This window comes from Drosophila willistoni, unplaced genomic scaffold, assembly GCF_018902025.1.
Source record: "Drosophila willistoni isolate 14030-0811.24 unplaced genomic scaffold, UCI_dwil_1.1 Seg169, whole genome shotgun sequence".
NCBI classification, from domain to species: Eukaryota; Metazoa; Arthropoda; class Insecta; order Diptera; family Drosophilidae; genus Drosophila; species Drosophila willistoni.
In genome coordinates, this window is record NW_025814128.1 from 828,974 (window position 1) to 856,061 (window position 27,088).

A 27,088-nucleotide genomic window follows, 5' to 3' on the forward strand; every position below is an offset into this window, starting at 1 on the left:
AACTGATATAGTGGACATTCAAGTAGGCTATCAAGAAAAACATGTTGAGATGAAGGAATTAAGAAAGATAGATTATCATCAACAAGCCAAGAAATATTAGGCAAGTTAAAATCACCTAAAACTATAAGAACATCACGATCTTTAAGACGACCAAAAATAGTTCGTAAAGCATCAGCATGGTGCACGTAGATCATGATATCAGAAGCTGGAGGAATATAAGAACAAGAGATATATAGGCTAAAGTTAGAACATGTAACTTCGACGCAAATAAACTCAACACCTAAGGGGAGATCAATCGGCACCACACTTGAAGACAGATTCGAGTTTACAGCAATGAGTACTCCACCGCCACGACGACCAACACGATCAAGCCTATAAGAAATAAAATTATTAGAAAGAATTTCATTATCTAGAACAGAGGAGTTAAGCCAAGTTTCAGAGAAAGCTAATATGTCAGCTGAAAAGGTTTGGCTATCACAGAAAAGGTTCGACAGCTTGGTAAGAAGTCCTCTTACATTTTGATAATGAATGCAAAGACTAGACGTTATTAGTTTTTTGAAGCAGAAGATAAAGTAGGAAGGTGGACAAGCAACGGACGAGAGCGCTTATTGGGCGCAAACTCGTGTACAACTAGGCCCTCTGGCCAAAAATTAGGGTCAACCATAGCTGAGAAGTACTCATTTGGTACTGTAATTTTAAAAGAGGAGATTTCGCGAGGCCTAGAAAACTTAAACTTTTGAATTAAAACCTTAGCAGGGCAAATATTACCAATGTAAGCTGCCACAGACGACTCAGAAGTATCTGGAGCAAGCCTAGAAATAAATAATTGTTTGCGATGAGGCACTACAGTTAGTGGAGGCGGAGGAGCATTGGGATCCGCAAGTGATTGAGAGCCGGCATGATCCTGTGATTGATCAGAGTTCCCGTGAGGGATAGATTGAGGTACACCAGGGCTTGTAATGGGTACTTCAATCTGAAAAGAAGAGCATAAAGAGGGACAAGAAGATGGTGTAGGCGAAAGTAAAATCGGAGAGGAAGTAATAGAGAGAGCTGGCGACTGCTTACGAGGCAACTCAAGGGTACATTTCTTGTGCAATTTCTCAGAAGGTGGTCAGAGTCATTTAGAATTTTTCTAAGATACATAAGGGCATTGTTGACCACCGGATTGGAAGAGTGTTCCTCACTGTTTTGTTTGTAGTAATTCAGAATGGTTTTGCACACCTCCACCCGGACAGATTCATTGTGGAACAGATCGACATAGGGTAGAAAGTTTGGCTGGATCAGCAGTAACTCTATGTTGCCATAGTTTTGCATAATCTTAGAAAGAATTATCTGAAGTTGGGCATAGTGCTTTTCATAGGCCTTGCCCAGGCACATACGACCATTGAGTTCACCCAACAAGCGATTCACCTCATGGATCGTAAAGTACTGGGCCACAAAGACGGCCCAAGTTTCTACGCAATTGATGTATTCATTGGGATCGGTCAGCTTATTGATGGTTTCGAATGCTGCTTTCAGAAACAAAGCGCGCTGCTCTTGCAATGGGGCACAGCTGCTGACACAGCTACCCAAAGATCGCAGTAGTTGAGATTTGGACACTCCTTGAGTCTCACAATTGTTGATCACTTCTATGAAATCCAAGGCATTGGCAGCTATAAATTCTGGCTTCAAGGAGTTGAGGATGGACATGAGAATGGCTCCATTGTTCTTTAGTTTTTTACATTCCTGGACGATTTCCTGTGCATGTAAATCAGATTTGTGCACTAAACAGAGAAGCATATAGTCGATTGCCGGGGCATACAGCTGCAAGTACGACGTAGCTGTTATGATTTCCGGATGTAGATTGAAGCGTGAGACATAACGAAAGATCTGAGGATAGATTATGAACAAATCTGCAAAGTTCTCCTTAATAAAAGTTCTATCTGGTGTCACAGGCACGCCCACTCGCACCAAATAGCAGCGGGCATAGATAGAAACCAAGGGATCGGCTATACCTCTTAATTGACGGGTTAGTCGTTGCAACAATTTCGTGTAATTCCTTTTTTCCGTCGGATGGAACTCATAGCACCTAAAAATGGCCATTTCCAAATACAATCTAGGCAATAACTCTCTAATCGAGGAGATCTTGTAAAACCAGTTTTGGCAAGTGTCTCGTGCTGCTTCACGCTCCCTAACGACGCTGCGGAGATGCCAATGCCACCATTGCACTTGGCACGCAGTCGACAATTAGTAATTAAATGAAGAAGGTAGCTAAGCTTTATACACAACTAAACATCCCCGGCCCGGTGGAGGTGTTTTATTTGCACAAGGTGCCAGCTATGCCCCGATTCACAGCCAATGTGGCCAGGGATGAGTTGCAGCCAATCCAAGTCCAGAATATTTTCATTGGTTTCGCTGTAGATGATTAAAAAGTATAGCGCGAAGAGAAGTGACAGAAAGATGAGGAGAGATAAGGTGAGAAAGGTTGTTAAAAGATTGGCAAAGAACACGAAGAGGTTCGTGAAGAGAGTAGTTAGTCAGACATCTACTAAGGTGAATAGGAAAAAAGTTTCTGGTCCGACGTGAGGGAACACAAAAATACAGCGTATCTAGTAAATTGGTAGAAATGACTTCGCCGTTGACTAGTTTATGGAGAAAGAGAATGCCAAAAACAAGCCTACGGTGAAGGAAGATTAATAAGAAGAAGTCTATCAGAATAAGAAGGTAGGCGAAGACCCGGGTCCCAATTTAGACCGCGTAGCGCAAACTTAAGGAATTGCTTCTGTACCAATTCAATACTACGCTGGTGAACATCATATTGCGGGTTCCACACTGGCGAGCAATATTCTAGAGTAGGGCGAACTAACGAAGTGTATAAAACCTTTGTTACATAGGGATCATCAAATTCTTTGGCCCAACGTTTAATGAAGCCGAGAAGGCAGCTTGCTCTGTTGACAATTGAAGAAATATGAACATTAAATGAAAGTTTAGGGTCAAACATAACGCCTAAGTCTTTGAATGATGGAACACAATCTAACAGAACAGACTTAATAGAGTAATGAGCTAGGAGCGGAGACAAACGACTGAAAGTCATAAAAGAACACTTAGAGGCATTAAGGTGTAATTTATTAATGTGGCTCCAATCACAGAACGCATCGAGATCTGATTGCAAGTACTGTTGGAAAGAAGGATCATTATAGGAATAACAAATCTTGACGTCATCCGCAAACATGAGCACGCGTGAATGCGCCAAGGCCAAAGGCAAATCATTTATAAACAATGTAAATAATAGTGGGCCCAGATGACTGCCTTGGGGTACACCTGACGTAACTCGAACAGTTTTAGATATCGAGGAACGAAAAGACACCTTTTGGGTTCTGCCAATAAGATACGACTTTAACTAACCCAATAATTTTGGTGAAAAACCCATTATGTTAAGTTTCGCGAGAAGCAAAGAATGATCAACAGTATCAAAAGCCTTACTGAAGTCAGTATAAATAACATCAGTTTGACACTTTTTACGGAAGCCATGGTGTACAAGGGTAGTCAATTCTAAAAGGTTGGTAAGCGACGAACGACCTTTCATGAAACCATGCTGACAAGGAGAAATAGTGGATCTGGATAGATGTTGAAGAGAAGACGTAATCATTTTCTCAAACAGTTTAGGTATTGCCGAAAGTTTGGCAATGCCACGGAAGTTGGAAACATCCGATTTGCTACCCTTTTTAAAAAGCGGAATAATAAATGACTCCTTCCAGATATCAGGAAATCTACAAGTCTCACTCGATATAAAGAATAACCGATATAAAGGCTTAGATAGGGAAATAGAACACATTTTAAGGATGCAACTAGGTATATCATCAGGCCCGGGAACGAAGGAAGACTTCATAGATGACAAGCTAGAGAGAATACAGTCTTCAGTAATACTGGGAAAAAACATACAATTTAAATGTAGTAGTAGAATATGTCGACTGAAAAAATTTAGCAAACAGATCTGCAATATCTAAATCATTATAAGCAGACTGGTCGTTAAGTCTGAAGGTGGAAGGTAGGACATTAGAGCGTCTTTTGGAATTAACAAAGTTGTAAAATCTTTTGGGGTTATTATAAAATTCAGCCTTACAGCGAACGAGATAATTGTTGTAGCATTGAGTATTTAAGAGACAAAATTGAGATTTGGCTATACAATAATTTGCATAGTCAAGTCGCGAACCAGTTTTTTTAAATCTTTTAAAATATCTCGATTTAATGTTACGAAGATTAGAGAGCCTACGTGTGAACCAGACTGGCGAGCTGGAGACGGTAGAGACATTCACATAAGGAACGCATTTATCAATTAGAGAATTAAGAGCAGAATAGAAAAACTTCACTGCACAATCTATATCGCAGCACTCAAATAGAAACGACCAATCAAAAGAGAAAATAAGGCTGTTAAGAAGATTGAAATTTGTTTTACGAAAACATCTACGACGAGAATTTGAGATGTTTTTAAATAAATTAGTAACGGAATTGTAAGAAATAGTAACTTCAATGGTAGGATGATAAGGATCTTCAGGTTTCACTAGTGGCTGTGTTTGCGATACAGCACTAACAGTGGGATCAGAGACAAAAACAAGATCAAGGATTCTTTTAGAACAGTTAAGGAAAGAATTCAACTGATATAGTGGACATTCAAGTAGGCTATCAAGAAAAACATGTTGAGATGAAGGAATTAAGAAAGATAGATTATCATCAACAAGCCAAGAAATATTAGGCAAGTTAAAATCACCTAAAACTATAAGAACATCACGATCTTTAAGACGACCAAAAATAGTTCGTAAAGCATCAGCATGGTGCACGCAGATCATGATATCAGAAGCTGGAGGAATATAAGAACAAGAGATATATAGGCTAAAGTTAGAACATGTAACTTCGACGCAAATAAACTCAACACCTAAGGGGAGATCAATCGGCACCACACTTGAAGACAGATTCGAGTTTACAGCAATGAGTACTCCACCGCCACGACGACCAACACGATCAAGCCTATAAGAAATAAAATTATTAGAAAGAATTTCATTATCTAGAACAGAGGAGTTAAGCCAAGTTTCAGAGAAAGCTAATATGTCAGCTGAAAAGGTTTGGCTATCACAGAAAAGGTTCGACAGCTTGGTAAGAAGTCCTCTTACATTTTGATAATGAATGCAAAGACTAGACGTTATTAGTTTTTTGAAGCAGAAGATAAAGTAGGAAGGTGGACAGGCAACGGACGAGAGCGCTTATTGGGCGCAAACTCGTGTACAACTAGGCCCTCTGGCCAAAAATTAGGGTCAACCATAGCTGAGAAGTACTCATTTGGTACTGTAATTTTAAAAGAGGAGATTTCGCGAGGCCTAGAAAACTTAAACTTTTGAATTAAAACCTTAGCAGGGCAAATATTACCAATGTAAGCTGCCACAGACGACTCAGAAGTATCTGGAGCAAGCCTAGAAATAAATAATTGTTTGCGATGAGGCACTACAGTTAGTGGAGGCGGAGGAGCATTGGGATCCTCAAGTGATTGAGAGCCGGCATGATCCTGTGATTGATCAGAGTTCCCGTGAGGGATAGATTGAGGTACACCAGGGCTTGTAATGGGTACTTCAATCTGAAAAGAAGAGCATAAAGAGGGACAAGAAGATGGTGTAGGCGAAAGTAAAATCGGAGAGGAAGTAATAGAGAGAGCTGGCGACTGCTTACGAGGCAACTCAAGGGTACATTTCTTGTGCAATTTCTCAGAAGGTGGAACAAATTTGAATTGCGACAATAATTGAACGCTAGAGTCACACTCGTTAGACAGCTGTTTGGCCAGTTTGTTTAAAGAAAGAAACCTTAAACGAAGATCCCTATACATACGGCTAAAATCAAGCTGCTGGCTGGCACAAGATGGGCAAGTCCATCGCATTAAGCCAAGCTCAGGCTTAGACACAGACAAACCAGAAAATTTGTCATAGTCGCGGCCATTGAGGCCAGCACATTTTAAGTGAATAAGATTATCTCAGAGCCAACAAGATATTGCTCTATACTGATCATCAAAACGATCAGAATGTTTGCAATTAGGTAGACAACAAGCCATTGAAAAGCCAAAAGAAAGGCAAAAAAATTATATATATATAAGAATATATAGAAAATTAAATTCACAGCACAAAGATAATTATTGATAAATAATCAATAATTACAAATAAAACAAAGAGACAGCTAGAGTGCACAGCACAACAGAGAGTGCAAGAACAGTTATAAGCCGAGCTTTGAGAGGCGGCCTTACAAAAGTGATTACGCGGGAGAGAAGCTAAGCACAAGCACAAAGCAGAGAGAACAACAAAGCCACTAGCACTGATGGTATGATGGGGGCGATGAGGGGAGCAACTGCAGAAGCAATGACGAAAGAGAAAAAAAAAAGAAAAAAAAATATGTAATTGCACCAAACACTAATCACGAAAAAGAAAAAACTGTTTAAGCTGATTAATTTGGCGAATTATGGAAATAAAACACAAGGGAGTCAAGCGAACAACACCAGCGGAAGTGTAAACAAATTAAGCACAATTAAAAATTGAGAAAAAACAATAAATATTAAAAAAAACTCAGGAGCTATGCAAAAACACGACCGTCACGTCAGAGAGCAGAAATATATCTAGCATCACTAGTGGCTGTCTTCTTGCGTTTCCCTTTACAATTTACTTTGAATTACTCTCTCTCGTAGCACAAAGCTTTAAAAATTTACTGTACCAACAGAACTCGAATGCGACGGATGCAAATAAATGTAAAAACTACATAACGTCGTCTAATCTTTTTCGGAAAGATTGTGGAACTACATATGCAAGAGAAGTTTTGAGCCATCGAATCCAAACGAAGAAGCAGTTTATTATCTGGCCGAGAAATTGGCCAACAACTTCTTATAACGGTACTTAATGTCTAGTGGTGGTGTGCTGTAGATGTTACGTGGGTTGGTAACGCCAAGTAGCCAGACCACCTCAGAACAGCTGTTAAACGACGACGTGGCAACCGCTCCATAAGAGACAATGTGGCAAGCGACCCACAAAACGACGATGTGGCAATGCTGCTACGAGAGGACGAGGAAGAACACTTTTTAAGACGAGCCAACGACGAGAAGACTTGCATAAGAAGTACAGAAGTATAAAAGACGAAAGACGTGTAAAGACGAATGAATGAACGTCTTCATTGGACCGTACTTCAGAATGAAAGATTCGAATATGGCTTTTGCTACAGTTGTTGCACTTTTGTTTGCAACAGGAATTGCTACTAAATAATTTGTCAGGTCACATATTAAAGTGGTTGCGTATTCATTTCCATTTTCAAAACGTGGTAGGGGATCAATTGTGTCTACTATCATTCTGTCAAAAGCATATTGTGGAGTTTCGGCTATAATCATAGGTGATCTTGTATGTTTCGTCGTTTATGACGTCTGGCATTTTGGACATTTATTTATGTACTCTTTTACATGTTCAGTCATGTTTTTCCAATAGTATTATCTCTTTATTATACCCTTGCAGAGGGTATTATAAAATTTATCAGATGTTTGTAACGCACAGAAGGAGACGTTTCCGACTCCATAAAGTATATATATTCTTGATCAGCATGAGAAGCTGAGTCGATATAGCTATGTCCGTCTGTCCGTCCGTGCGTATGCGTTTTCCTTAGCCATCTTAAGAGCTATCGGGCTGAAATTTTTTTCTGTGCTTTTTATTATGGAGCAGATCAAGTATGAAAATTTTCAGGATCGGAGCACTATATCATATAGCTCTAGAGGAAACACTTTCATACAAATTCATAAAAATTGGAGTATCCCCTTGAAATATCACTAATGTGATAGTATTGGATATAAAACATCAGATCCCAAAATTTTAATCTGATCATCCGATCAGATCATTTATCCAAATAGAACACAAGTTAGAGTCGATATAAATCGGTTCAAGCGCTGCCGGCAGCGCTGCTTTCTTTCTACTACGTCATCATCAAAGCAACAGAGCACATGCATACACAGACGCAACGCTACGTAAGCTATATGTGTATGCGTGACGTGCTTTGCTTAGGGAATGATGGAAGAAGAAGAAAAAATTCGAGAGTAATAATGTTTTCTTTATGTATTGATGAATATGTATTGATGGTTGCAGGGAAAGAAATTTCAAAATGTAAAAATATTATTCCCAAGGACTGCAAGGGTATATAAACTTCGGCATTGCCGAAGTTAGCTTCTTTGATATTGTTTTATTAATGCCTGTATGAGCTCCTTGAATTGGATCGTCATGGAATGTAGACAATAGAGCTCCTTTTTCATTTCCATTAGTTATTTGAGTCACCGGCTTGAGTAGCGCTTTTCTTAATGATTTTAAATTTTTATTGCACATATTTTTAAAACTATCTATTGATAGTTCGCTGATCGGGGACCGGATCACTGCCTCCACCGCTTTCTCCTTCCCAATATTGACGGCTGTCAATTTAAATGCCGTGGCCAGAGACGTCGCCATCGACGATACCGCCGAACAAGGATCTACAACGGGCCTTCACATCGAAGGATTTTCCCCCTTCTCGAGGCGTACCATCGCTGTTGGAATCAAAAGTGGATTGCGGTGCTGCAGCAGTGTGGCCAGTGTCATCTTGGGATCGGACGCTGGCGTTGAAGCGATCCTTCGTCTGGAGGACTCAGGGGTGACATTGCAGACGACGGAGCGCGGAGTGCGTCGTAGAGGCTCCTCGTGGAAGTGGAGGAGTGTGTGGTTATCTGCTTTGTAAATACGACACCTATCACCGCTCAGGTTCCCTCGGAATTATGGTGAGCCAGTTAATTTTTTTTTTTTTTTTTTTAACGTTTAATATATATTTGTTGAATCTACTCTTAAATTAGAGCCTAACAACAAGTTTGAGATATTTTTCTTAGACTAGTACTTAAGATAAATCCTGGGGATATTGCAGGCGGCCATAATCACTTGTTATTGGGTTGGTCTGTCATTTCTGTTAAGACGAGTTCTATTATTAGTTCGCGTAAGGGAATTGGCAAGAACATTTGGGTGTGCATCCAGTTTCGCAGAATACTTTAGTTGTTGAGTACCTATTTCAGATTTTACGCTAGGTATATTTAGATCATTTTGAATGTTGTCGTTTCGTATATACCACGGGGCCCCCGTGATTGATCTTAAAATCTTCGACTGCGCTCTTTGTATAATATCGACATTACTGCATTTCCCCATAGTACGGCTCCGTAAGTCCAGATGGGTTTCAGTACGGAGTTGTATAGGAGGACTTTATACTCCAGACGTAGAGGGGACCGAGCATTGATGATCCAATGTAGGCTACTCGCTTTCAGTTTAAGCTGTGACTTTTTTGCTTCGATGTGCTTGCGCCAAGTTAGTCTTCAGTCTAGGTGGATGCCAAGGTAAGTGACATCCACGGCTTGAGGAACTGGTACGTTGCTTAGCATTAGAGCTGGACAGTTTCTTCTGTTAAGCGTAAATGTAACATGTTTGCATTTCTGCTCGTTGACCCGGATACGCCAGGTTGCTAGCCATTCCTCTACCACCTTAAGGTGTTCCTCTAGTTTTGCAGAGGCTTGTATTGGGCATTTGGATCTGCTAAGGATTGCCGTGTCATCGGCAAAAGTGGACGTTGTAAGTCCTAAACTCGTTGGTAAGTCTGCAGTGTACAGCAGGTAGAGCAATGGGCCGAGTACACTGCCTTGCGGTACACCAGCTTTGATTTCAAAATCAGCGGAGACGGAGCCATTACATCTTACAGCGAATTTCCTATTGTAAAGGTAAGATTCCATGAGTTTGTGGGTGTACTGTGGCAGTTTTTGCCGGAATTTGAACATCAGACCCTCCAGCCAAACTCTATCGAAAGCCTGGGCAACGTCGAGAAAGACAGCCGCACAGTATTCTTTTAGTTCGAATGCTGTTCGTATTTCGGATGTTATGCGATTCACTTGTTCAATTGTACCATGTTTTTCGCGGAAGCCAAACTGGTGTGAAGGGATTGTGTTCTCCGATGCCAGAAATGAGTTTAGGCGGATCTGCCGGACCTTTTCAAAAAGCTTCGAAAGACATGGCAGCAAACTAATTGGCCTATAGGATGATGGCTGGGTTTTGTCCTTTCCCACTTTAGGAATCATGATGATAGTGGACTTTTTCCATGTTCTTGGGAAGTAGCCAATTTTTATTATAGCGTTGAACAGTTTGCAGATATATTGTATTGCAATGATAGGGAGTTCTAGGATCATTTTCGGTGTGATTAGGTCATGGCCAGGGGCTTTTTTCGGCTTTATGTGGTTTTTAATAACTGCAGTGATCTCGTCCGATTGGAGTTCCGAGTACTCACTATCCGTTAATGTGTTCGAAGGGGGAAGTACAGATGAATTTGATGTTGGATTTGGCTGGAAAACCATTTTAAGATGGTAACCATTTAATACGGATGCCCTCTCTTCGTCACTGCGGGCCCATCCACCGGTTGGACTCCTTATCGGTGAAATTGTCTCTGTAGGAGCGCTTAAAGTTTAGTGCTGGTTGGACTGAGCTTTTCTATGTATTTCCTTTGAGCCCAGCTTTCCTCTTGTCTTAACGCCTTGGAGAGGTTGCGATTAGCTTGCCTTAGGCGAAGTTTTGCTGCTGGTGATCGAGTAATCTGCCATTCTCTTCTTAGACGTCGTTTTTCCGTTACTAATTGTTCTATCCGCCAGTTCGTAGGCCTGTCAACAGGTTTGGTGTAAGAAGAGGCATGTGGAGTAGATACTCTTGCTGCAGCTCCCATCATCGACTCAAGTGCAGAGACGCACATGTCAATGTCCTCTGCAGCATCCAGTTTCGGCGAACAGTAAATGTAGGCACTCATGTACATTTTAAATTTAAGCCAATTTGTTTTGTTGTTTGTAAGCCTATATGGGCGATCAAGTACTTGAGGTCTTGTTAATAATGTGAATAGCACTGGAGAGTGATCGGAAGTTAAATCTAGCAGTGTTTGCGCAGTGATCCGATTACGTGGAATCCTCTTGGTTACTGCGAAATCAATCAATCAAGGCATGTTAAATGTGTTTCCGAAATCAGCAAAACGCCGATTTCACTTGAATAGCAGTTCATTTTTGTGCTTGGAGATGCCGTTAGCATTCCAAAGACATAGACGTAGGGAAGCCATTATTTATTCTCGATAAGCTTCTGGATAAGCAGGTTTTGATTCCGCATCAGTTCGTGCATACAGTTTTGCATGAACGTCATAAAAGTGGTCATGTTTTGATTGAGTGAGATCAATAGGGCCTCTAGACCACTTGGAGTTTGCTGGCCAAGCTCTGGTGCGCTAGGTTGCGGATTCTGTAGATGACGGAGTGACGGGGTCTCTTTCGCGGGCTCCGTCTGTCCAGTTCGGAGCACACTAGCGAAGGATACACTAGGACTGGTTGTAGCAGTCATGTTGGATGATCTAACAGCCTTGGCGAAGAAAACCTCCGGTGTAGTTTTGGAGGCGTTGAAGATGATTTTTGGTCCAGCTGGGGGTTTGCGCCCGTTTAGGTGTGATTTAAGATCCTTAAAGACAGGACATCCTCTGTAGTTGGCCGTGTGGTTCCCTCCACAGTTGCTGCATAGTCTTAGTGCGATGTTGTTTCTGTCCTTGGTGCAAATTCCATCTTCATGATGTTCGCCGCAGCCAACACACACTGACCTAAGATTGCAATTGTTTGAGGTGTGGTTGTATTCCTGGCAGTTTTTACACTGCGGTGGTTGGCGTCTCTTATGGGGCTCCTCTATGGTGATTCTTCTGTGCAATAGAAGCTGTAGGTTGTAGATCGGGTGCACTTCATTTGGCTTCGACCGCTTTGCATCTGGTTGGAGCTCGATTTTAAAGAGCGGCTGTGCGACTTTGTTCCTGTTGATGATGTTGACAACGGACTTGACCGCAAACCCTTTTTCGACCAACGCGTCTGCTATTTCTTGAGTAGGGACCGATGGCTCAATCCCCTTTAACACAACCTGGAGCCCTTTACTGCTTTTTAGTTGGTAGGTATAGAAGTTGATGTTAGCATTACGGAGGTACTTTTCGATGATGCGGAAATTGTCCTCAGTTTGGGCTTGACACTTAATTTCTTTAATGTTACCCCTATTGAGAGGGGTTACAACAAAGTTATTTGCCCCTACTGTTTCTACTAGCTTCGAAATCAGGGCGCTGCAGTTGGCTCCACGGATGTATAAAGGGGGTGGTCTAGCCGGTTTAACTTTATCTACAGCGCCGGCTTGATCGTCTTGCTGATCGGCAAGAATTTTAAAACGATTCCCGCTAAGGGGTGCTACTCGTTCATTTGGTTTGGTTCTTTTCGGCGTATTGCCACTCTTTTTCTTTTGCGGGCTTAGCTTCCGCATAGTTATTTTAATATATCTGTCCATTCCAGTTTGGACTGTAGTCGTTGGGTTTACTATTGTGGCTGACTCTGGGCGACTTGTCGTTGACGGCTTGAGGCAGGTCAATACTTCGGCAGACGTTGCAGTAGTTGCTGTCAACGAGCTGACGGTGCTGGTTGGTGCAATCGGTGACCCAGTTATCGATATTGATGGAGAAGCACACTGCTCTCTCCACGGTAAGTTGCTGTTAATTGCTGAGTGGCTGGCACTTTCGGTGTTATTGCTTACGTTAGCGAAAAGTACGCGTTGTTGCGTTGGACCGAGAGTCGACGCTCACGTTGTTGTTGTACAATTAGTTCTTGTAGCTGTTGCTGGTGGGGATCGAGAGAGCTTGGGCCCGAATTGGTGGACATGGCATTTGTAAAAATTACGCACTTTGTTGTTGCAACTTAGTATTTATTGCTATTAGAGCAATCTAATAGCAATATGATTGTAAATAGGCGTCGCTGAGGCGACTGAGAGCCCTACACAACTTTTTGCAAACGCAGACTTTTTTTTTTTTTACACTCAATTTTTGCGGAGTGCATTAAAAAACAGCCAGTTAATTGGCGCAGTACTTATTGGCAAGCACTGCCCGCATCCTCATCATGAATATTGAAGACTATCCTCATCATGAATATTGTCTTGGATATTGTGAAAAGTTGATTCCGATTTCTCAATCAACATTAGAGCTCTATAAAGAAAGTAAAATATGAAATCAAGTAAAGAAGATTTTTGTGAATAACTTACTGCACTCCATATTCTATATCATAGAAGTGTTCTTGTTTGGGAATTAAACGACATTCAATAGTTTAAGTCATGTATCGAACCAATGTACATTTTCTATTGTTTTTTACGTATGCATTTGTTTGTGAACGCAACGTTGGAACATCCGTTATTCTCAATTTGCACAAACCACGCTGCTTAGCCTCAAATGCATGCATTCCAAAAATACTTACATTTTGACAACTGCACAGACCAGTCGCGTTCATTGTTAACTAACTTTAATTACCCTATAAACGAATAGTAATTAATACAGTCCACTCATTTCGAAACAGTCCTTTTCAGACCATTTGCACTTGTAGCACGTCATTTCGTTTAATCGGAATGGGTGGTAAGACTTTTCGTTCCAGTAATAAAATAAAAGAACGAGTAAAATTACGCTTGACTCATGTTTTAAAACATTTCAAACCACCGTTTTTTCTCTTTGGCCAACTCCGGTATTCTATGCCATTGCACTTAATAAAATGAAGAAAGTAAGTCGGCGAGACGAGTTAGGAATAACATCTGGCAGGCACTACAACTTTGATTTGTCTGTAACCAATCTTTTGTTTTGTTGTTATTAATGAAGATATTGTTGCGGTTGTTGCTCAGTCTCTCTCGTTTTGCGTCGAGTTTTCTCTTTATTGTTGTTGTCAGTTTTTCTGCGATTCTGTTTTACTTTTTCTAAGTTTACTACTTTAAACTTATTATAATTGTAACCTTGCAAAAGGGGTATATTAATTTAGGTCAGAAGTGTGCAACGCATAGAAGAAAGCATTTCCGACTATATAAATTATATATAAGTTAACATGGACAAGAGGGTATAGCTGATAAAACTGCAAAATAGACAGTGGTAAATTTAATTCAAATTGGGTGACTATATCGTATAGAATTGTGACTTTTATAACTTACTTTTTAACCGATTTTCATAAAAATTAACATTTGTCAGCTAAAATACCTATTAATGACTCTGCCAAATTTGATGAAATTCGGATATCTAAATTTTACAGCTGTCATATACACAAACGATAAAATAGCATATTACATGTGCCTTATTGCCACAACCTAAGCTTGTAGGCTGTTCTTTAGACTTTTTAGACAAACCCTTTTTTCTCGTTGACGTCTTTAGGGAAGGCAAGATTACATAAAAATGAAGTAAGTAAGCCGTCTCGCCGACTTCGGTATACCATGCACCAGGTGAAAAAATTTGTAATTTTCGAACAAATGTATGTCGCTCTCACTCACACGAGCACATTTTTCTAGTCCGGTTTGCATAAAATAGGTAGGTTGGTACATATAGAACTCATTAGTGTGCTGAATTCGGTTTCGATAATCAAGAAGTTGCAGGAGGCAATCGGTTCTTTGTTTTATATTAATAATCTGAACGAATATTGAACAAATCTGCATTCTAAATTTAATCATCTTCCTGTATAGTATTTCACCTAGTATAATATTTGAGAAATTCAGTTTTATTTAATATGCGGGGGCGTGGAAAAAATTTGAAATAAACTTGAACACCGTAGGTATTACAGGAGTCTCTAGGCTGGAGGCTCTAGCTCTTATAGTCTCCGAAGTTTATACACCCTTGCAGTCCTTGGCAATTTGGCAGAATTGGCTGCTGGCTAGTGGCGGCGCTAGTGTGCTCGTGTGCTTGTAGAATGAGCGAGATAGCATATGGTATGAGGCATGTTAAAACAATTTAATAGACATACATTTGGTATTCGAAATTTTAAAATTTGAAAATTTGTGAAATTTATTTCACCTGGTGTATGGTATACCCAAGTCGACGAGTCGACTTACTTACTTCATTTTAAATGCGCCTCATTAGTATTTTAAATGCGTCACCTTTCCGCTCTTGGCGCGCTCTCGACTTCGCGGATCCATGTAGTAAGTTCCTCGTGACCCCCTGAGTATTCGGATATGTCATCAACCATACTCTTGAGGTACATGGCTTCGGCTGAAGTGAGTCAAGGCAGCATTTCGGGACTTGAATTGCTCGATTAGAGCATCCCTCTCAGCCAATTCGCTGATGGCCTCCTGTAGCCTAGCGTTCAAATTTTCGATATCGCTCATTCTGATTTTCTTCTGATAGTTCTGTCTAACTTTACTAGTACTAGCCCTACCTTAGATGCGTTTTTAAATTCTGTATAGTTGGTTGCGTGTCTGCTGGTGTGAGCGTGTTTAGTGAATTCGGTTTTCACCCGTTTTGATATTAAAAATTCTGCAATGCGTCATACTCACAAGGTAATCTGTAAAATCGAAAGTCATATATTGCCTTTTTAGTATCACAAATGTATCGGCGGCAATTATTTACTGTGACAGTTCATCTGATGATGAGCCCATGGAGACAGACGTTGAAGGAATTATCGTAGTGGATTCCAGTTCCCTACCAAACGTGGTAGGGGACCAATTGTGTCTACTATCACTCTGTCAAATACCTATTAATGACTCTGCCAAATTTGATGAAAATCGGATATCTAAATTTTACAGCTGTCATATAAACAAACGATAAAATAGCATATTACATGTGCGTTATTGCCACAACCTAAGCTTGTAGGCTGTTCTTTAGACTTTTTAGACAACCCCTTTTTTCTCGATGACGTCTTTAGGGAAGGCAAGATTACATAAAAAACATTAAAGAAGCTAACATCGGCTATGCCGAAGTTTACCCTTGCAGATCTCGAGTTTTAAGTGTTTGAACTAACACGACTTTCTTTTATATATATAAAATAGATGTTTTATCGATCGATCGAATCAGTGAATTTTGGTATATTGAAAGAGAAAACAAAAGAAATTTTCCTTTTTATTTTATTTTGTTTTATTTCATTTTGTGTATGATCATAATTGAAGTACTTATGAGAAAATTATAGTACTTACGAAACAAAAGATTTTAACCTATCTTTATGAACTTTTTGTTCCCTATTTTTCTTATTCTTTATAATTATATTATTATTGTTTTCCATATTAATGACCTCAAATGGTCCTATATAAGAAGATTTTAATATATGACCTGTTTCATTCTTTAAATAAACTTGGTCCCGTATTTCTATTTTAAAATCCGATACTTTCTTATCATTTTTCTTTTTGCTTAATTTTATTTTTTTCTAAAAGTATTCGAGCTCTCTTATCTTTTTTCTAGTCTAAACATAACTTCTTTAGAATAATCTTCTATATCATATATATAGAAGCTATTAAATTGTATTGGTAAGTTATTTTGTCTACCAAATACTAGTTCATATAGACAATAATTATGAGTTACAGGCGGTGTTGCGTTAAAACAATAATCGAAATACTGTAACCATATCTCCCAATCAGTTTTATCTACTGAAATATATAAACCAATGTAGTCATTGAGTGTCCTATGATTTCTGTTGGAGGAGAGCTCCTAAAATTATACTCATTAATTTAATTATTCTGAAATATTAACCATTGGGCTAAAAATAGCTAAACTATCGATATATCGCAAGCTCAAAGAGAGTTCAATCTAGCATCACTAGTGGCGTTGCGTTTCCCTTTACAATTTACTTTGAATTACTCTCTCTCGTAGCACAAAGCTTTAAAAATTTACTGTACCAACAGAACTCGAATGCGACGGATGCAAATAAATGTAAAAACTACATAACGTCGTCTAATCTTTTTCGGAAAGATTGTGGAACTACATATGCAAGAGAAGTTTTGAGCCATCGAATCCAAACGAAGAAGCAGTTTATTATCTGGCCGAGAAATTGGCCAACAACTTCTTATAACGGTACTTAATGTCTAGTGGTGGTGTGCTGTAGATGTTACGTGGGTTGGTAACGCCAAGTAGCCAGACCACCTCAGAACAGCTGTTAAACGACGACGTGGCAAGCGCTCCATAAGAGACAATGTGGCAAGCGACCCACAAAACGACGATGTGGCAATGCTGCTACGAGAGGACGAGGAAGAACACTTTTTAAGACGAGCCAACGACGAGAAGACTTGCATAAGAAGTACAGAAGTATAAAAGACGAAAGACGTGTAAAGACGAATGAATGAACGTCTTCATTGGACCGTACTTCAGAATGAAAGATTCGAATATGGCTTTTGCTACAGTTGTTGCACTTTTGTTTGCAACAGGAATTGCTACTAAATACTTTGTCAGGTCACATATTAAAGTGGTTGCGTATTCATTCCCATTTTCAAAACGTGGTAGGTGATCAATTGTGTCTACTATCATTCTGTCAAAAGCATATTGTGGAGTTTCGGCTATAATCATAGGTGATCTTGTATGTTTCGTCGTTTATGACGTCTGGCATTTTGGACATTTATTTATGTACTCTTTTACATGTTCAGTCATGTTTTTCCAATAGTATTATCTCTTTATTATACCCTTGCAGAGGGTATTATAAAATTTATCAGATGTTTGTAACGCACAGAAGGAGACGTTTCCGACTCCATAAAGTATATATATTCTTGATCAGCATGAGAAGCTGAGTCAATATAGCCATGTCCATCTGTCCGTCCGTGCGTATGCGTTTTCCTTAGCCATCTTAAGAGCTATCGGGCTGAAATTTTTTTCTGTGCTTTTTATTATGGAGCAGATCAAGTATGAAAATTTTCAGGATCGGAGCACTATATCATATAGCTCTAGAGGAAACACTTTCATACAAATTCATAAAAATTGGAGTATCCCCTTGAAATATCACTAATGTGATAGTATTGGATATAAAACATCAGATCCCAAAATTTTAATCTGATCATCCGATCAGATCATTTATCCAAATAGAACACAAGTTAGAGTCGATATAAATCGGTTCAAGCGCTGCCGGCAGCGCTGCTTTCTGCCTACTACGTCATCATCAAAGCAACAGAGCACATGCATACACAGACGCAACGCTACGTAAGCTATATGTGTATGCGTGACGTGCTTTGCTTAGGGAATGATGGAAGAATAATAATGTTTTCTTTATGTATTGATGAATATGTATTGATGGTTGCAGGGAAAGAAATTTCAAAATGTAAAAATATTATTGCCAAGGACTGCAAGGGTATATAAACTTCGGCATTGCCGAAGTTAGCTTCTTTGATATTGTTTTATTAATGCCTGTATGAACTCCTTGAATTGGATCGTCATGGAATGTAGACAATAGAGCTCCTTTTTCATTTCCATTAGTTATTTGAGTCACCGGCTTGAGTAGCGCTTTTCTTAATGATTTTAAATTTTTATTGCACATATTTTTAAAACTATCTATTGATAGTTGGCTGATCGGGGACCGGATCACTGCCTCCACCGCTTTCTCCTTCCCAATATTGACGGCTGTCAATTTAAATGCCGTGGCCAGAGACGTCGCCATCGACGATACCGCCGAACAAGGATCTACAACGGGCCTTCACATCGAAGGTTTTTCCCCCTTCTCGAGGCGTACCATTGCTGTTGGAATCAAAAGTGGATTGCGGTGCTGCAGCAGTGTGGCCAGTGTCATCTTGGGATTTTTTTTTTTTTTTTTTAACGTTTAATATATATTTGTTGAATCTACTCTTAAATTAGAGCCTAACAACAAGTTTGAGATATTTTTCTTAGACTAGTACTTAAGATAAATCCGGGGGATATTGCAGGCGGCCATAATCACTTGTTATTGGGTTGGTCTGTCATTTCTTATAAGACGAGTTTTATTATTAGTTCGCGTAAGGGAATTGGCAAGAACATTTGGGTGTGCATCCAGTTTCGCAGAATACTTTAGTTGTTGAGTACCTATTTCAGATTTTACGCTAGGTATATTTAGATCATTTTGAATGTTGTCGTTTCGTATATACCACGGGGCCCCCGTGATTGATCTTAAAATCTTCGACTGCGCTCTTTGTATAATATCGACATTGCTGGTACTTGCATTTCCCCATAGTACGGCTCCGTAAGTCCAGATGGGTTTCAGTACGGAGTTGTATAGGAGGACTTTATACTCCAGACGTAGAGGGGACCGAGCATTGATGATCCAATGTAGGCTACTCGCTTTCAGTTTAAGCTGTGACTTTTTTGCTTCGATGTGCTTGCGCCAAGTTAGTCTTCAGTCTAGGTGGATGCCAAGGTAAGTGACATCCACGGCTTGAGGAACTGGTACGTTGCTTAGCATTAGAGCTGGACAGTTTCTTCTGTTAAGCGTAAATGTAACATGTTTGCATTTCTGCTCGTTGACCCGGATACGCCAGGTTGCTAGCCATTCCTCTACCACCTTAAGGTGTTCCTCTAGTTTTGCAGAGGCTTGTATTGGGCATTTGGATCTGCTAAGGATTGCCGTGTCATCGGCAAAAGTGGACGTTGTAAGTCCTAAACTCGTTGGTAAGTCTGCAGTGTACAGCAGGTAGAGCAATGGGCCGAGTACACTGCCTTGCGGTACACCAGCTTTGATTTCAAAATCAGCGGAGACGGAGCCATTACATCTTACAGCGAATTTCCTATTGTAAAGGTAAGATTCCATGAGTTTGTGGGTGTACTGTGGCAGTTTTTGCCGGAATTTGAACATCAGACCCTCCAGCCAAACTCTATCGAAAGCCTGGGCAACGTCGAGAAAGACAGCCGCACAGTATTCTTTTAGTTCGAATGCTGTTCGTATTTCGGATGTTATGCGATTCACTTGTTCAATTGTACCATGTTTTTCGCGGAAGCCAAACTGGTGTGAAGGGATTGTGTTCTCCGATGCCAGAAATGAGTTTAGGCGGATCTGCCGGACCTTTTCAAAAAGCTTCGAAAGACATGGCAGCAAACTAATTGGCCTATAGGATGATGGCTGGGTTTTGTCCTTTCCCACTTTAGGAATCATGATGATAGTGGACTTTTTCCATGTTCTTGGGAAGTAGCCAATTTTTATTATAGCGTTGAACAGTTTGCAGATATATTGTATTGCAATGATAGGGAGTTCTAGGATCATTTTCGGTGTGATTAGGTCATGGCCAGGGGCTTTTTTCGGCTTTATGTGGTTTTTAATAACTGCAGTGATCTCGTCCGATTGGAGTTCCGAGTACTCACTATCCGTTAATGTGTTCGAAAGGGGAAGTACAGATGAGTTTGATGTTGGATTTGGCTGGAAAACCATTTTAAGATGGTAACCATTTAATACGGATGCCCTCTCTTCGTCACTGCGGGCCCATCCACCGGTTGGACTCCTTATCGGTGAAATTGTCTCTGTAGGAGCGCTTAAAGTTGGGTGGGCTTTCCACAGAGGATGTTTAGTGCTGGTTGGACTGAGCTTTTCTATGTATTTCCTTTGAGCCCAGCTTTCCTCTTGTCTTAACGCCTTGGAGAGGTTGCGATTAGCTTGCCTTAGGCGAAGTTTTGCTGCTGGTGATCGAGTAATCTGCCATTCTCTTCTTAGACGTCGTTTTTCCGTTACTAATTGTTCTATCCGCCAGTTCGTAGGCCTGTCAACAGGTTTGGTGTAAGAAGAGGCATGTGGAGTAGATACTCTTGCTGCAGCTCCCATCATCGACTCAAGTGCAGAGACGCACATATCAATGTCCTCTGCAGCATCCAGTTTCGGCGAACAGTAAATGTGGGCACTCATGTACATTTTAAATTTAAGCCAATTTGTTTTGTTGTTTGTAAGCCTATATGGGCGATCAAGTACTTGAGGTCTTGTTAATAATGTGAATAGCACTGGAGAGTGATCGGAAGTTAAATCTAGCAGTGTTTGCGCAGTGATCCGATTACGTGGAATCCTCTTGGTTACTGCGAAATCAATCAATCAAGGCATGTTAAATGTGTTTCCGAAATCAGCAAAACGCCGATTTCACTTGAATAGCAGTTCATTTTTGTGCTTGGAGATGCCGTTAGCATTCCAAAGACATAGACGTAGGGAAGCCATTATTTATTCTCGATAAGCTTCTGGATAAGCAGGTTTTGATTCCGCATCAGTTCGTGCATACAGTTTTGCATGAACGTCATAAAAGTGGTCATGTTTTGATTGAGTGAGATCAATAGGGCCTCTAGACCACTTGGAGTTTGCTGGCCAAGCTCTGGTGCGCTAGGTTGCGGATTCTGTAGATGACGGAGTGACAGGGTCTCTTTCGCGGGCTCCGTCTGTCCAGTTCGGAGCACACTAGCGAAGGATACACTAGGACTGGTTGTAGCAGTCATGTTGGATGATCTAACAGCCTTGGCGAAGAAAACCTCCGGTGTAGTTTTGGAGGCGTTGAAGATGATTTTTGGTCCAGCTGGGGGTTTGCGCCCGTTTAGGTGTGATTTAAGATCCTTAAAGACAGGACATCCTCTGTAGTTGGCCGTGTGGTTCCCTCCACAGTTGCTGCATAGTCTTAGTGCGACGTTGTTTCTGTCCTTGGTGCAAATTCCATCTTCATGATGTTCGCCGCAGCCAACACACACTGACCTAAGATTGCAATTGTTTGAGGTGTGGTTGTATTCCTGGCAGTTTTTACACTGCGGTGGTTGGCGTCTCTTATGGGGCTCCTCTATGGTGATTCTTCTGTGCAATAGAAGCTGTAGGTTGTAGATCGGGTGCACTTCATTTGGCTTCGACCGCTTTGCATCTGGTTGGAGCTCGATTTTAAAGAGCGGCTGTGCGACTTTGTTCCTGTTGATGATGTTGACAACGGACTTGACCGCAAACCCTTTTTCGACCAACGCGTCTGCTATTTCTTGAGTAGGGACCGATGGCTCAATCCCCTTTAACACAACCTGGAGCCCTTTACTGCTTTTTAGTTGGTAGGTATAGAAGTTGATGTTAGCATTACGGAGGTACTTTTCGATGATGCGGAAATTGTCCTCAGTTTAGGCTTGACATTTAATTTCTTTAATGTTACCCCTATTGAGAGGGGTTACAACAAAGTTATTTGCCCCTACTGTTTCTACTAGCTTCGAAATCAGGGCGCTGCAGTTGGCTCCACGGATGTATAAAGGGGGTGGTCTAGCCGGTTTAACTTTATCTACAGCGCCGGCTTGATCGTCTTGCTGATCGGCAAGAATTTTAAAACGATTCCCGCTAAGGGGTGCTACTCGTTCATTTGGTTTGGTTCTTTTCGGCGTATTGCCACTTTTTTTCTTTTGCGGGCTTAGCTTCCGCTTAGTTATTTTAATATATCTGTCCATTCCAGTTTGGACTGAAGTCGTTGGGTTTACTATTGTGGCTGACTCTGGGCGACTTGTCGTTGACGGCTTGAGGCAGGTCAATACTTCGGCAGACGTTGCAGTAGTTGCTGTCAACGAGCTGACGGTGCTGGTTGGTGCAATCGGTGACCCAGTTATCGATATTGATGGAGAAGCACACTGCTCTCTCCACGGTAAGTTGCTGTTAATTGCTGAGTGGCTGGCACTTTCGGTGTTATTGCTTACGTTAGCGAAAAGTACGCGTTGTTGCGTTGGACCGAGAGTCGACGCTCACGTTGTTGTTGTACAATTAAATCTTGTAGCTGTTGCTGGTGGGGATCGAGAGAGCTTGGGCCCGAATTGGTGGACATGGCATTTGTAAAAATTACGCACTTTGTTGTTGCAACTTAGTATTTATTGCTATTAGAGCAATCTAATAGCAATATGATTGTAAATAGGCGTCGCTGAGGCGACTGAGAGCCCTACACAACTTTTTGCAAACGCAGACTTTTTTTTTTTTTACACTCAATTTTTGCGGAGTGCATTAAAAAACAGCCAGTTAATTGGCGCAGTACTTATTGGCAAGCACTGCCCGCATCCTCATCATGAATATTGAAGACTATCCTCATCATGAATATTGTCTTGGATATTGTGAAAAGTTGATTCCGATTTCTCAATCAACATTAGAGCTCTATAAAGAAAGTAAAATATGAAATCAAGTAAAGAAGATTTTTGTGAATAACTTACTGCACTCCATATTCTATATCATAGAAGTGTTCTTGTTTGGGAATTAAACGACATTCAATAGTTTAAGTCATGTATCGAACCAATGTACATTTTCTATTGTTTTTTACGTATGCATTTGTTTGTGAACGCAACGTTGGAACTTCCGTTATTCTCAATTTGCACAAACCACGCTGCTTAGCCTCAAATGCATGCATTTCAAAAATACTTACATTTTGACAACTGCACAGACCAGTCGCGTTCATTGTTAACTAACTTTAATTACCCTATAAACGAATAGTAATTAATACAGTCCACTCATTTCAAAACAGTCCTTTTCAGACCATTTGCACTTGTAGCACGTCATTTCGTTTAATCGGAATGGGTGGTAAGACTTTTACGCTTGACTCATGTTTTAAAACATTTCAAACCACCGTTTTTTCTCTTTGGCCAACTCCGGTATTCTATGCCATTGCACTTAATAAAATGAAGAAAGTAAGTCGGCGAGACGAGTTAGGAATAACATCTGGCAGGCACTACAACTTTGATTTGTCTGTAACCAATCTTTTGTTTTGTTGTTATTAATGAAGATATTGTTGCGGTTGTTGCTCAGAGTCTCTCGTTTTGCGTCGAGTTTTCTCTTTATTGTTGTTGTCAGTTTTTCTGCGATTCTGTTTTACTTTTTCTAAGTTTACTACTTTAAACTTATTATAATTGTAACCTTGCAAAAGGGGTATATTAATTAAGGTCAGAAGTGTGCAACGCATAGAAGAAAGCATTTCCGACTATATAAATTATATATAAGTTAACATGGACAAGAGGGTATAGCTGATAAAACTGCAAAATAGACAGTGGTAAATTTAATTCAAATTGGGTGACTATATCGTATAGAATTGTGACTTTTATAACTTACTTTTTAACCGATTTTCATAAAAATTAACATTTGTCAGCTAAAATACCTATTAATGACTTTGCCAAATTTGATGAAATTCGGATATCTAAATTTTACAGCTGTCATATAAACAAACGATAAAATAGCATATTACATGTGCCTTATTTCCACAACCTAAGCTTGTAGGCTGTACTTTAGACTTTTTAGACAAACCCTTTTTTCTCGTTGTCGTCTTTAGGGAAGGCAAGATTACATAAAAATGAAGTAAGTAAGTCGTCTCGCCGACTTCGGTATACCATGCACCAGGTGAAAAAATTTGTAATTTTCGAACAAATGTATGTCGCTCTCACTCACACGAGGACATTTTTCTAGTCCGGTTTGCATAAAATAGGTAGGTTGGTACATATAGAACTCATTAGTGTGCTGAATTCGGTTTCGATAATCAAGAAGTTGCAGGAGGCAATCGGTTTTTTGTTTTATATTAATAATCTGAACGAATATTGAACAAATCTGCATTCTAAATTTAATCATCTTCCTGTATAGTATTTCACCTAGTATAATATTTGAGAAATTCAGTTTAATTTAATATGCGGGGGCGTGGAAAAAATTTGAAATAAACTTGAACACCGTAGGTATTACAGGAGTCTCTAGGCTGGAGGCTCTAGCTCTTATAGTCTCCGAAGTTTATACACCCTTGCAGTCCTTGGCAATTTGGCAGACTAATTAATCTTATCTATTTCTACCAAACTACCAAATTTTATTGAAATCGGACTAGAAACATGCAAAATATGCGTATGAACGTATTTTGCTACGCGATCCATAAGGGCAGAATTGGCTGCTGGCTAGTGGCGGCGCTAGTGTGCTCGTGTGCTTGTAGAATGAGCGAGATAGCATATGGTATGAGGCATGTTAAAACGATTTAATAGACATACATTTGGTATTCGAAATTTTAAAATTTGAAAATTTGTGAAATTTATTTCACCTGGTGTATGGTATACCCAAGTCGACGAGTAAGTATGGTATACCCAAGTATTTTAAATGCGTCACCTTTCCGCTCTTGGCGCGCTCTCGACTTCGCGGATCCATGTAGTAAGTTCCTCGTGACCCCCTGAGTATTCGGATATGTCATCAACCAGACTCTTGAGGTACATGGCTTCGGCTAAAGTGAGTCAAGGCAGCATTTCGGGACTTGAATTGCTCGATTAGAGCATCCCTCTCAGCCAATTCGCTGATGGCCTCCTGTAGCCTAGCGTTCAAATTTTCGATATCGCTCATTCTGATTTTCCTCTGATAGTTCTGTCTAACTTTACTAGTACTAGCCCTACCTTAGATGCGTTTTTAAATTCTGTATAGTTGGTTGCGTGTCTGCTGGTGTGAGCGTGTTTAGTGAATTCGGTTTTCACCCGTTTTGATATTAAAAATTCTGCAATGCGTCATACTCACAAGGTAATCTGTAAAATCGAAAGTCATATATTGCCTTTTTAGTATCACAAATGTATCGGCGGCAATTATTTACTGTGACAGTTCATCTGATGATGAGCCCATGGAGACAGACGTTGAAGGAATTATCGTAGTGGATTCCAGTTCCCTACCAAACGTGGTAGGGGACCAATTGTGTCTACTATCACTCTGTCAAATACCTATTAATGACTCTGCCAAATTTGATGAAAATCGGATATCTAAATTTTACAGCTGTCATATAAACAAACGATAAAATAGCATATTACATGTGCGTTATTGCCACAACCTAAGCTTGTAGGCTGTTCTTTAGACTTTTTAGACAACCCCTTTTTTCTCGATGACGTCTTTAAGGAAGGCAAGATTACAAAAAAAACATTAAAGAAGCTAACATCGGCTATGCCGAAGTTTACCCTTGCAGATCTCGAGTTTTAAGTGTTTGAACTAACACGACTTTCTTTTATATATATAAAATAGATGTTTTATCGATCGATCGAATCAGTGAATTTTGGTATATTGAAAGAGAAAACAAAAGAAATTTTCCTTTTTATTTTATTTTGTTTTATTTCATTTTGTGTATGATCATAATTGAAGTACTTATGAGAAAATTATAGTACTTACGAAACAAAAGATTTTAACCTATCTTTATGAACTTTTTGTTCCCTATTTTTCTTATTCTTTATAATTATATTATTATTGTTTTCCATATTAATGACCTCAAATGGTCCTATATAAGAAGATTTTAATATATGACCTGTTTCATTCTTTAAATAAACTTGGTCCCGTATTTCTATTTTAAAATCCGATACTTTCTTATCATTTTTCTTTTTGCTTAATTTTATTTTTTTCTAAAAGTATTCGAGCTCTCTTATCTTTTTTCTAGTCTAAACATAACTTCTTTAGAATAATCTTCTATATCATATATATAGAAGCTATTAAATTGTATTGGTAAGTTATTTTGTCTACCAAATACTAGTTCATATAGACAATAATTATGAGTTACAGGCGGTGTTGCGTTAAAACAATAATCGAAATACTGTAACCATATCTCCCAATCAGTTTTATCTACTGAAATATATAAACCAATGTAGTCATTGAGTGTCCTATGATTTCTGTTGGAGGAGAGCTCCTAAAATTATACTCATTAATTTAATTATTCTGAAATATTAACCATTGGGCTAAAAATAGCTAAACTATCGATATATCGCAAGCTCAAAGAGAGTTCAATCTAGCATCACTAGTGGCGTTGCGTTTCCCTTTACAATTTACTTTGAATTACTCTCTCTCGTAGCACAAAGCTTTAAAAATTTACTGTACCAACAGAACTCGAATGCGACGGATGCAAATAAATGTAAAAACTACATAACGTCGTCTAATCTTTTTCGGAAAGATTGTGGAACTACATATGCAAGAGAAGTTTTGAGCCATCGAATCCAAACGAAGAAGCAGTTTATTATCTGGCCGAGAAATTGGCCAACAACTTCTTATAACGGTACTTAATGTCTAGTGGTGGTGTGCTGTAGATGTTACGTGGGTAGGTAACGCCAAGTAGCCAGACCACCTCAGAACAGCTGTTAAACGACGACGTGGCAACCGCTCCATAAGAGACAATGTGGCAAGCGACCCACAAAACGACGATGTGGCAATGCTGCTACGAGAGGACGAGGAAGAAGTACAGAAGTATAAAAGACGAAAGACGTGTAAAGACGAATGAATGAACGTCTTCATTGGACCGTACTTCAGAATGAAAGATTCGAATATGGCTTTTGCTACAGTTGTTGCACTTTTGTTTGCAACAGGAATTGCTACTAAATACTTTGTCAGGTC

General features: G+C 39.8%; 1 pseudogene; it reads right to left on the minus strand.

Moving 5' to 3' along the window:
• Positions 1 to 24,954, minus strand: part of LOC6646632 — a 34,175-nt pseudogene extending 9,221 nt beyond the window's left edge.
• Positions 24,955 to 27,088: the final 2,134 nt, after the last annotated feature.